The following is a 12,086-nucleotide window of genomic DNA, read 5'->3' as shown; positions in this document are numbered from 1 at the left end:
CTTTGCTGCTTTTAAAACATTCTCTTGGGAGTGCAAAGGCAGCTCAATGGGGAAACTGCTCTCTATACAGGAGTGAGGCCCTGAGGTCAGCTCTCCAGGACTCCACTCAGTGCAGGCTGGTTCTCTGAGAGGGGTCAGGGAGAGCATCACTGACCAGCCCACCTAGCCAGCCAGGGAGCACCAAGGTCATGAAGAAAACTTGTCTTAAAAATGCTCCCTGCATTCCATTACTTATTACTTAGACAAACAAACAAACAAAAAACTCTTATCCAGTTCAGTGGCCCCTGCCTAGAAAATGGTGCTTCCCACAATGCACTACATCCTACACCAGTTAACAATCAAAACGCAGAGATGCCCACACAGGGCAGCCTTATTTTAGGCAATCCTTCACTCACTCAGGAGCTCTTCCCAGGTGATTCTAGGTTGGTAAGCTGACATTTAACACTGACCATTTCTGAGGTTGGTTTTGGTCCCTGGCCACTTGGTCCTTTTGCTTTTGGGTATGTGACAAGGTCATACATCTTATCAGGGAGTGTACGGCAGAACAAAGCCCTCCCCCCATGTCCAAAGGATGAAGGAGGATTGGAAAGATGGCCCAGCAGTTAAGAGTGAATACTGCTCTCTCAGGGGACCCGAACTCAGTTCCCAGCAACCAAATAGGTGGCTCAAAAACATCTATGACTAACTCCAGCTCCAGGGGGGATGTGGCACCTTTTGTTTCTGTCGACAGTTGTACTTATATGCTCATAGCTACACACATACAAATGATTAAACAGCATCAGCAGCAGCAGCAGGAGCAGCAAACACACCTAACCATCACAGACAGGAAGTGGGGCTGTCCTACAAACCTTCAGGGCCCACCCATATCAATCTACTTCCTCCAGCCAGTGTTCAAACACATTGGTCTATAGGTAGGGAATGTTCCAGATCAAACCACAATAGACATATATGATTTGTGCATGTGTGTGTGTGTGGGGGGGGCATATTCAAAATGCTCTCTGTTAGTTATTTTGAAATGCTAAGGTAATTATTATCATCTATGATTGTCCTACTGTGCCATAGAGCATTAGAAGCAATAATGTGGAAAACAACACAAGAGGACTGTAGGTATGAGGCAGAGAGTCAGGTCTTACTCAGCTTTCTGTTACTCTAACAGACACTTTGGACAACCAGCTGGTAGAGACACAGTTGGTTGTGACTCATGGCTTTGGAGGTTTTGGTCCCTGGTTTCTTGGCCCTTTTGCTTTTGAGTATGTGACAAGGAGGTGCATCTTTTCTGGGACTGTATGGCAGAACAAAGCCCTCTCCTCAGGTCCCAAAGGATGAGGAATGATGGGGAATGGTTTGAAGAAAGAGACTGCTGGCAACGGTTTTTCTATTGCATCGCTATTGCATCAGCTCTTAAGGCATAGGGAAGCCACTGGGCTGGCAGTGAGACGGTCCTAGTGAGCTCAGTAGGGTGCTACTAGCCACGGAGGGTGCTAGCAGGAGCCAGAATTACAGGTTTAGTCTCCAAATGAGAACATCTGTCCACCTCGGAATTTTCACTGGATGCTGGGGTGTAACTAACAAATAGGGTGAACGTGAGTCCTTAGCAGGTAGCAGAGAAGATTGGAGACACCAGGGACAAAATAACCACAAGAAGATGGTCTCTCAGCAGGCCAAGTGTGCACCCAGCATGGCTGCTCCACTCAACCACACCGTGCATCAGGTCCCCAGAGCTTACCCGTTTCCTAAGTGCAGTGCTGCACCACTTGACAAACTTTTCCCCGTCTATGCGCCCACCCCCAGACACTGGCAACCACTCTTCTAGTTTTTTTTCTGTGAGTTTCAAATTTCATATATCACATGAAAGTGAGACCGACAACATTGTCTTTCTATGTTTGACTCTGTGTGTGTGTGTGTCAGTGTACAAATGCATGTGTGTGCATGTGTAGGCTAGAGGTCAACATCTGGTGTCTTCAGTTGTTCTCTGCTTATTTTTTGAGACAGGGTCTTTCACTGAATTTGGAGCTTCCCAATTCAGATAGACCGAATGGCCAGTGGGGCCCCAGAGAGGTGTGTGTGTGTGTGTGTGTGTGTGTGTGTGTGTGTGTGTGTGTGTATCTCACCATAACTTTACTCCCCTATCAGTGAACATGGAGGTTGTTTCCTGCCTATGTTGTTGATTAAAGTGCTGCAAATCAACAAGAAAATGGATAAAATGTATTTAAATCATTGTTTCTTTTTAAATTTATAAATAATCTTCTTGCTATCTTCAAGGCTTCATTTTTTTAGTTCCTGGGGCACAGAAAAAATTGTGACGTATCATAGGAGTTGTCATAAAATACAGAACTTGAACATGTTATAGCATGGATCATTGCATGGTAAAATGGGTCCAAATGAAAAAGGACTGAGTACCCCAAAAAAGAAGGAAAGAAAAGACGATCCTGTGGTACTGAAGTCTGGGGATGCTACAATCAACATCCTGTGTTTATGGCCCTAGAATATGATTTTAGGAGCCTCTGAGTGTACATCACTTTGGTTAATGTCAGCTGTAGGTCACCCAAAAAACTCAACTCACTGAATTTAAGTGATGGCAGTTACTACATAGACAGCAGGATGTCTGAGGAAAGTGAACGGAGGTGTCTGGTCAATGACTCAGTGATACCATCGTGGCTTGAGGTTCCTTCACGGCACCCATGAGAGGAAGGAGCCAGGCGAATGGTGCCTGTAAACCCCCACCCCCACTAGCCTTCTAATGTCTCATGCTGGGAGAAGAACAGGGCAGGAGCTCAGCCTGCTTGTTGATAACCAGGGTCTTGTTTGTTTTCATGGGCCGAGACTGGGGCAGGCCATAAGGTTGCCATCCTGAGGGATGATGAGTCCAGAGTGTGTGAGAAAAGAGAAAAGGGATGCCTGGAACTGCTTAGGCAAGCAGAGCTGTCTCGATCAAAGCTTGCTCCAGGATCAAGGCTCAGCTACTCCAAGCCTGCTCCACCCTGTCAGTCAACAGTGAATTTCTCAAAGTCAAAGCAAGCAACCCTTTCCTCTGGTCTACCCACAGGCTGTGCACTGACCTCAGGTGGCCTTCAGGAGGCTGGCTGCTTATCAAGGGCGGGACAGCGGTGACCTGTGACAAACGCTGCTCTTCCTCCGCAAGCCCAGCCTGGACCTCTGGTGAATGCCACATATCTTGCAGGACAGCAGCTCTGGAGGACCCTGGGAGAACCAGAGTTCAGAGCCCTGGGATTCAGAAGGAGCTCCGGGGGGAGTCCAGGCAAGTATGCGCCTGGGAATAAGGCTGTTCTTGGGGTATGTGGAGCTTCTTGGATGTCAGGTATGCTGGAACCTGGGCCAAATCAATGCTCTGACTGCCAATAAAGGGATCTCTGTGCTCTCTCTCCCTCTCTCTCTCTCTCTCTCTCTCTCTCTCTCTCTCTCTCTCTCTCTCTGTGTGTGTGTGTGTGTGTGTGTGTGTAAAACCCTGCCAACTCTAAAGCACACTTCTGACCCACCTGCATCTTCTCCAGTCTTCTTGAGAGAGTCCCTTAGAACTACAGATGGGTCATGGTCCCCTCCAAGCCCTATTTCCTCCACCAGGAAGAGTGAGCAGGTAGGAAGCCACTGGGAGGGAGACTTTGCCATAGGCAGGGTGTCCCCTACATGCAGAAACTGGCAGACAGCGAAGACCTGGAAAGTGTACCTCTGCAGACACTGGGTATGGCATGGGAGGTGGAAGCCAGGAAGGGGCAGCGTGGGAAGCAGTTGAGACAGGCTTCTGGGGGCACCAGTGGCAGGGCAAGAATATATGAGCCAAGACTCATTTGTGCCTCATGATGTTGTATTTTATGTCTTTCTGGAATCTTCCTTCAGAATGTCAATCCATTCAGAGCAATCGGTGAACTTATTTTATTTCTCTTCTAGTCTCCACAGTGGCAGTATTCAATTATGATTTCTTGAGGCTCTCCTATAAAACAGAGTCTGGCCCCAGTCAAGACTCTGGAGTTTCCCTTCACAGCATTGTCATCAGTCCCTGTTGAGCACGTGACAGTATCAGACCTGAGGTGGCTCGGGTTGACTTTCCTAGGGCTGTTGTTGCAGATACAAGCTGGGTGATTTATAACACAAACATCCTGTCTCCCCCAGAGCCTGTGGCTAGAAGTGTGAAATCAAGGTGCCTCCCAGGGTCTTGCTCTCTCTATGATGTACGGCTGCTCCCCCAACCCCCAGCTGCTAGTTAGTGGTTTATTGGTCATCTGCAACAGGCTAAGGTGTCCCTTAGCTTGCAGTCATATTGCTCCAATTTGTCTCTGTCCCATATGACTTTCTAGAATCCTTGTGTGTGTGTGTGTGTGTGTATGTGTTTTTCTGGGACAGCTCATAAGAATACAGTCGTGTTTGCTTGGAGGCCCCTTCCTGGCCTCAGCTTAACTATTTGCACTCAGAAACCTACTTTCTAAATGAAACTGCATTCTGAGATCCAAGGGTAAACGCTAGAACTACCCGAGAGCCTCTTCCTTTTGAGGTCAAAATTCAGACCAATGACATCCATTTGTTCGCTGTGACAAGGAGAAGGACATAGGGGGTGCTGAGGGTGAGTGTGTCAACAGTATCCTAGTCTCCAGAAGTGTGCTACAGCTGGGGTCCAAGGGAGCACCCCACAGTACAGTGCTCTAGATGAGGAACTGTCCCCTCCTGTCCCTTGCCATGTCATAGGACAAGTGGGACAGGGAATGTGACAGAAAAGAACAAGGCAGCCTTAAATGTTGAGGAACTCTTGGAAATGCCACCTGCCCGGCACTGGAGACCTCAGAACTCCCCACTGTTTTGAGGAGCTGAGTCCTGAAAGAACTTCAGGCAGTATCTCCTCTAGAAAACTGTGGAGGGGTCCCTTACCCCTGGGGGAGGAGAGCTTAGTCAAGTCCTACTAGGCAATCCAGGGAGTTCCAGATGTCAGATATTGAGGGACCTGGTGCTCCCCAAATCTAAAGCTCAGCCTCTCTGCTGTCATCTTTGCGCCATGCCATTCAGGGAGTCCTCAGTGCAAAGGGCATGGCCCGAGGCACCAGGCAGCCTGAAGCCTAGGTGCTTCATAGTGCTTGCTTTGTTTTCAGGCACAGTGGTAGAAAATCAAGTTATTACAGAGGTGTTTAGTGAGCTATTGTCCCTGTTTCATTTACGCATCCTGACCTGTCCCTAGTAGGCTTTATAGTAGTTGCTAATGTATCCTGCCGTACTTGTTTTGTTTTTAAATGTATTTTATTATTTGTGTGTGTGTGTGTGTGTGTGTGTGTGTGTGTGTGTGTGTGTGTGTGACAGTGCACCAGTGGAGTCAATATGGGGCCTGAGGATCAAACTCAAGTCATTAGCAGGTACTTTTATCCCAGGGTGGCATCAAGCTCAAAATCCTCCTGCCTCCGACTGTGCTGGGGTTGCAGGCAGATCTCACTTTACCCTGTTTCCTCACTGTATAGTCATAGCATATTATCCATCCTTCTTTTAAACCTCACCTGTACCACTTGACTCCCCTTCCTTTCTCCCTGTCGGATCTTCCTCATTGTCTTTGATTTGTTGAGACAGTGTCTCCTACGGCCCAGGCTGACTTTGAGCTCACTTTGTGGTCAAGAATGACCTTGTTTGCTGGGATCACAGGTGTGTATCCCTGCAGCCCAGTTTACTGCTCATCAAACCCAGGGCTTGTGTATCCCACAGCAAGTCCTCTACCAACCGAGCTGCATGTGCAGCTAGGAGCATCCTCATTGCATTGTGCCCCACTGTATGGCTGCTGGGGTATTTTAAGTCATTTAGTGTTATGGGTAATGCTGCCCTGAGTTCATTGCCTTTTTGTATTGTGTCTGAACATGTATAATATTTAAAATTTCTGACTTACCTTTGAAATAGCCAAAGGACCAATAATTTGGCTTCTAATAGCACTCTTAGCAACTGGTGGGGCCAGATGGCAGCTGTCTCTGTAAGTAATACTAGCCTACTTCCAACTGACATCTTCCCTACCACCTCTTCCTGCATCTCATGGTTGAGCCAGTGCTGATGGCCTGTGTGTCTCAGTGAGATTAAGAAGGAAATACTCTTACTGCTTAACATCATCCACAATGGAAAGTGGGAGCCGAGGAGGCTGATGTGCTCAGCCCCAAAGGGGGAAGACTAGCTTCTTTGTAAATGGGATTATTCTGTTTCCTTTGACTAACTGGACCATCTCTTTCTTTGCCTTACACTGTGAGCTGGGTTTGTGTCATGAGGTACTGGGTGGTCTGGTTGTTCTAGCATTAGTAACCACCAGCAAAAATGGGTAGAACCATGTGCTACTTATTTTTCTCTTTGCTGCAGTCAAATACTTGAAGAGAACTAATGTAAAAAGCAGAGGGATTTATTTTGTGGGGAAGGCATGTAGGAGGCTTCTATAAGACTTCAGTCCTTGGTGGTGGGAGCCTGTGGCATGGCTTGCTCTCGTCATCCGTCATCCCAGGAAACTGAGAGCTTTGGCCAGCCATACCATCTGTCAACATCTGTTGACTAAGCCTCACATCTAAAAGGTTCCAGAACCTTCCAAGGCAGCATCACAGGCTGGGGACAAAGCATTCAAATGCACTAGTCCATGCTGGGACACCACAGCCTCATGAGGGGTGACATCAGACAAGGACATAGCACCAGCAAAGTCTCACCACTATCCATAGCTCAGACTGGATGGGGCTAGAATCAGAACCCATATTTTTTATGGCTCTGTGGCTTGAAGTTTAAGATAACCAATTCTGTGCCTCGCAGGGGGAAACAAGTGTGGTTTATAATTAAACTTCTCACTCTCTAAAGGTGTCATCAATAATGCCATGTGCTTTGGTGACAATGGCCATGATGAAGTTAAGACATGCCCCCAAAGAAGGCCTCTGGACTCACTCTTTGCAATCTGTCACTTTCATAGTTTGTTTCACTCTCTTTGCTTCTTCAGACCCCAAATATGTATTGAGCAACCTCTGCATGCCAGAACCCTGCTGGCTTTGAGAGAGATAAGATGAAAGAGTCACATTCTGGTGCTTAGCGCTCCTTTAGGACAGGGCAACAGAAAGCTGCAGTGTTACCAGGTAAATGTGGCATTGGAGGGGCAGCTGTCTGTCAGCTGGGTCCTGAAAGAGGCAAAAGAAAAGGATTCGCCCTGAAGTCAGGAGGTGAGAGAGTTTCTGGCTGTCTTGAGTCTTTTTTTTTTTCTTCTTTCTTTTGTATAGTGCATGGTGGAGGAAGGAAGTGGGGGTCCGGAAGTGGAGGCTGTGAGCTAAGGTGTTGAGCCATCCTGCCCACAGCTCTGATGACTGTCCATGACACGGTGACAGTGGCCACACTCTGGAGGCTCTGAACTCCCTGGAGACTGACTGGTCCAGCCTGTCAGATAGATGGGCTGAGCCTGGTTTCCGTTTTTCTCATTCTTGATCGATCGATTGATCCTCTTTTCTGCCTGTCAGCTGTGTGACCTCCTCATTGGACACTCACCTCTTCCCAATGAAGGTAACAAAGCCCAGACAGTCACGGGACAGAGGAGCGACGGGTCAGAACCAGACAGGCATGAGTGATGGGTAGCAGTATTCTGCAACTGTCCCCAGAGATGGGATCTTGAGACTCGCTGGCTGGGGCTGCTTGTTGCTTTTGTGGCTTTGTACTGATGCAACGTCCCCAGCCCAGCCCAGCCCAGCCCACTCTATCCCACAGCCCCAAGTTTACTTACAGCAGCATCTGGAATCTGTGGTTATCTTTGAATAACTGGGGTTTTGCTTTCTGTGTTTTCTTTCTCTGAGTGTGGCGTTAACAAACCACAGCAGCCTGCAGGCAGAGCAGGAGGGAGCCTGCTGTTTCTCAGACAATGGTCTGGTCTGCAGCCACAGCTGGTGCTGGCAAGGGGTTTCTAGAAAATTAAGGTACTGCAACAGCCCCCAAATGATTGCTGAGGTCTCTTCCTTGTGCTTCAGATGAAGGGGACATCTGAAAGTACTTGTTACAGGTTAAAAAGGACATCAGTGTCCTGGGAAGGGGGGAGGTTCTGACGACAGGAATTTCTAGTGTGTGTGTCTGTGCTGATAACCCTATGGTGACTCAGAGATGTGTCCTGTACCTTTCCTGTTCTCAAGGAACCAGTGATGGGAAAGAGATCAAAATATACTACTTACCTCCGACCTGCAGCTTTGCTCATTACAGAAATGAGCTGTAGTCCTAATGAAGTTGGTGCTGCCCCCTAGAGGACAGAGTCGTAATTTGTCAGAGAAATTATGCCAGAAGCCCTTTTGGTTTGGGCAAGTCTAAGTGGCATAAAGACAAAGTCTTGAGATGGTGGGATCTTTCCTCCTCTCATGCAGTCTGTCTAGATTAAAACATTTCCAAACACTTATTGAACTGAAAGGCCCCAGTGTGGCATGAGAGACCAAAAGTCAAAGTGGACAGATTCTGAGGGAAGATTCTTGAGATTGATCTCCATAAGCAGGCATGTGCACGTGTGCACACACGGACAAGCACATATTCACAAAAGACTTGCTTAACATGGTCACTTTGGGAAAAGGAAAAACAGCAACAAAAAAGGTCCTGTGACCCTCCCACCCAAAATATATATATATAAACGCACGCGCACGCACGCGCGCGCGCACACACACACACCCACACCCACACCCACATATTTTCCAACTCTTGATGAAAGACTTAGGTTTAAATAGAGCTAAGATGTGTGTTTCTTCACTTACTCCCACCATTGACCCATAAGATTCTTGGCTTCAGTTTGTCCTGCCAAGTTTCCAGAACTACACTATCTTCCTGGGAGACAAGGTCCATCTCTCATGGCTCCAGGCTTCCCACCACATGGGCTTCTTGAGGACCTTGAATTCCACTCCACCTGACAAGACAGAATTTCTCTGGGTAGCTCTGGCTGCCCTGGAACTAGCTCCATAAACCAGGCTGGCCTGGAAAACAGAGATTCACCTGCCTCTGCCTCCTGAGTGCTGGGATTAAAGGCCTCACCACAGCCTAGCACCTTATTACGGCACTGTACTTGTATACGAGGCTTATCCCGTGTGTGTGAATAGCACAATTTTCTCTTTTTGCAGTGTTTACATTTGTAGTTGGATTTGGTCGTCTGTGCTTCAATAAAGGCCATCTCTTCCTTCCTCTCCTCACACACAGGGTGGACAAGGCTCTGTCATCCCTTAGTCTTACATTGAAAAAACAAATCGCGCTGCCTCCTACTTGGATCCTGCACTGTTTATGGGGGAGTGGATTGCAGTGGTCTAACATTCAGTCTAAATGTGTCCATCATCTGGGTGTGTATGCATTGATTGCTCTGTCACACGTCTCAGGGCAGTCACTATGACAATCTTCATATTGACCTACATGCCATGAGAAATGGTGGATTTGCACTGGAATTTTATAAGTTGTGTGTGTGTGGTCCCATTTATACTTCAATTAAGGCCAAATGATACAGAGAGCAGAACTAGTTTAGCTAGGATTTTTTTTTTTTTTTTTTTTTTTTTTGCTTTTGGAGACAGGCTTTCTCTGTGTAGCCTTGGCTGTCAGGCTGGCCTCGAACTCACAGCAATCTACCTGCCTCTGCCTCCCAAGTGCTGGGATTAAAATCTAGGAATTTTATTATAGGAGGTAAAATGTGGGTGTTTCTAAATGTTTGCTATAGAGATGGAGCACGTGGGATCACACCGAGTTAAAGAATCTGCAAGGCTGGGAACAGCCTGTGCAATGTTTATGGAACAGTAGCCAGTTGCCTGAGGTTGCACTTGACTTTCTGTTGCTAAGTCAGATCATTGGGCAGCATATGCGGCCAGCTCATGCTGGCGCGCTTCGCTGTCCCACACTGGACATCTATGTCCCACCCCCCTGCAGGTCTGTTGGTACTTGCAGCATCATGGGGGGTGAGGGGAAAGTCTGCAAATGCGTTTGAAGCAATTCCTGTATCCCAACCTACAAACTTCTCCAAAGGGATTATCGTATCCTACCTTCAGGCCACCAGCTTGGGCTGGGAGTGGCCAGCCTGGAAGGGTACCTAGTTAATGATCGCCCAGTTATCTCACGTGTCAAGGCATCTCCAGGATGAAGGAGTGCATGCTGAGCCCTGCCCTGCTTCCTGCTGACTTACACAGTGAAACTTTCATTAATGATGCCCAAGAAGCAGACTCCTCTCTGACTCCAAGGCTGGCTCAGCAGGAGAAGAGACAATAGGCTTCCAGACTGCTATACAGGAACTCACAAACTGCTTTAGTGGATTGAGTACTTCCAGGCCTGATTTGCAACAGTGAGCTCAGAAAGGGCCAGCGGAGATGTCACCTGAGGATGACACTGCCTTCTAAATGTTCGGGGCAAGAAACTTCTAAGGACTGCAATGCCTTGACTAGGGCCAAGTGGCAGGGCTGGTTAGGGGGAGGGTCCAGGAAGAGTAACAGATGCATTGTTCTTAGTCTCTAGTTGTGAGCTTTGTGGACATTTGATGCTCCATTGTCCTAGAAATGAACGAAGGGTATAAGAACACTCCTGTTTCATTTTCTGAGAATAATGTTTTTTTACAAAAGGAACCATCTTCCTTCCAAGGGCAGATGAGGTCATCTGATACTCTCAGCTAGCTAGCTAGCTACTGCTTCCCCCTTTTCTTCCCTAAATGATTCTCCTTCTGTTTCCATACTCTGTGTGTGTGTGTGTGTGTGTGTGTGTGTGTGTGTGTGTGTACATGTGCAAATTTTGGTTCCGTCTAGGAGAAATAACTTGTAATAGTTATCTTTCTTTCTTGTCTCCTGTTTTCCTCTCTTGCTCCCATTTAGACTCTTTCCTCCCTCTCCCCCACGTGATCCTCTTCCCACTTGCCTATCTTATTCAGATTCTGCATATGAGAGCACATGACATCTTTGTCTCATTTAATTTAGCACGATGATCCCTATGTCTACTCACTTTCCTGCAGATGACAGTTCTGTTCTTTATGGCAGACTAACCTCCATCATGTAGACAATACCACACTGTGTTTGTCACCATATCTGTTGTTGACCAGCATCTAAACTGGTTCCATATCTTGGCTGTTGTGACTAATTCTGCAATAAACATAGATGTGCATGTGTCTCTGCGGGGTGCCCTGGCATAGAGTCCTTCAGGCATATTCACAGGAGTGGTACAAATGGATCACATCATAGTTTGTTTTTAGGTCTTAATGTTGAGGGAGATGCTGGACACAGACTAGAGTGAAGCTGTGGGTCTCATGGACCAGTTTTGGGAAACTGGATGTGAAAGAGGCATGGGTGAGATCATTCTGGCCATCTTGCTTCTGGAAGCCCTGTCACCTATTCATGCCCACTATATTGGGTAAAGAGAACAGCCTGTCTCATGAGACTGATGTGGGGCTGAGATTAGGGATGGAGACAGAGCCAAGGCCTACACAGGGACCACTGATGCTGTTGCTAGTCCTCCTTGAGGCACTTTCCCTGTGCCTCAAGGGCAAAGGTCCATAAAAGTACAACAGAGCAATAAACAGACCCCCACCTGCTTTGTAAGATGAGGTGGCTTCCTGAGAGTGGCTGGAGGGGTGGGGTAAGGCCATACCACTACATGCCCTGAGCCACAGAGAGAAGAATGAGCTGCAAGGTAAGGACATGGCAGACACCAGGGCCACAAGAAACCCTCCTGGGAACAGGATCGACAGATCCTGGCCTCTGAAGGCTCAGAGTCCAGCGGCAAGACAGATGCTATGTGGCTTCAGGAAGATCCACTTAACTAGCATGAAGCAGAAATGCCAAGGAGGGTGCATGGTCCTCCTTGCACAAGAACGTGCAGCCAAAGGCCGCGCCTGGAGAATTGCAAAGATCCTCTTGTTCAGCCCAAGCCATGCATAGGTGAAATCTAAGACTCAGAGCAAGGGATTATCAGAGGGGGCCTGGTCTGGTTGGTGACTGATAAGGGAACAGAAGCCACTTTTGGACCACCCCACTGCATCCCATTCCTGTTTTCACTGGAGCCCCGGATAGATTGACTTGTGTAGGCAGGTCCAGCTATGTCTGCATCTTCCTGGACTTGTTCAGAGCAATGGGCTCTTAATGGATGAATATGTGGATACTGACTGTAGCCCGCAT

General features: G+C 47.7%; 1 protein-coding gene across 6 annotated transcripts in view; it reads left to right on the top strand.

The window, feature by feature from the left end:
* The window catches only part of CRACR2A (calcium release activated channel regulator 2A), a 128,187-nt gene that overhangs the window by 35,592 nt on the left and 80,509 nt on the right, over positions 1 to 12,086 (top strand). Inside the window, exon 2 of one of the 6 annotated variants that reach the window (XM_084766787.1) lies at positions 3,047 to 3,294. The exons of 3 other annotated variants lie outside the window; for them this stretch is intronic. The gene's annotated coding sequence lies outside the window, so the exon portion shown is untranslated. Of the gene's footprint in view, positions 1 to 3,046; positions 3,320 to 7,309; positions 7,495 to 12,086 lie in introns of those variants that run through there. 2 more of the 6 variants (XM_084766786.1, XM_084766789.1) reach the window with 2 other exon arrangements.

Source organism: Acomys minous (assembly GCF_964271855.1).
Source record: "Acomys minous genome assembly, chromosome: 17".
Lineage (NCBI taxonomy): Eukaryota > Metazoa > Chordata > Mammalia > Rodentia > Muridae > Acomys > Acomys minous.
Note: the sequence above shows the minus strand (reverse complement) of the source record. Positions and strands in the feature narration are given on the sequence as shown.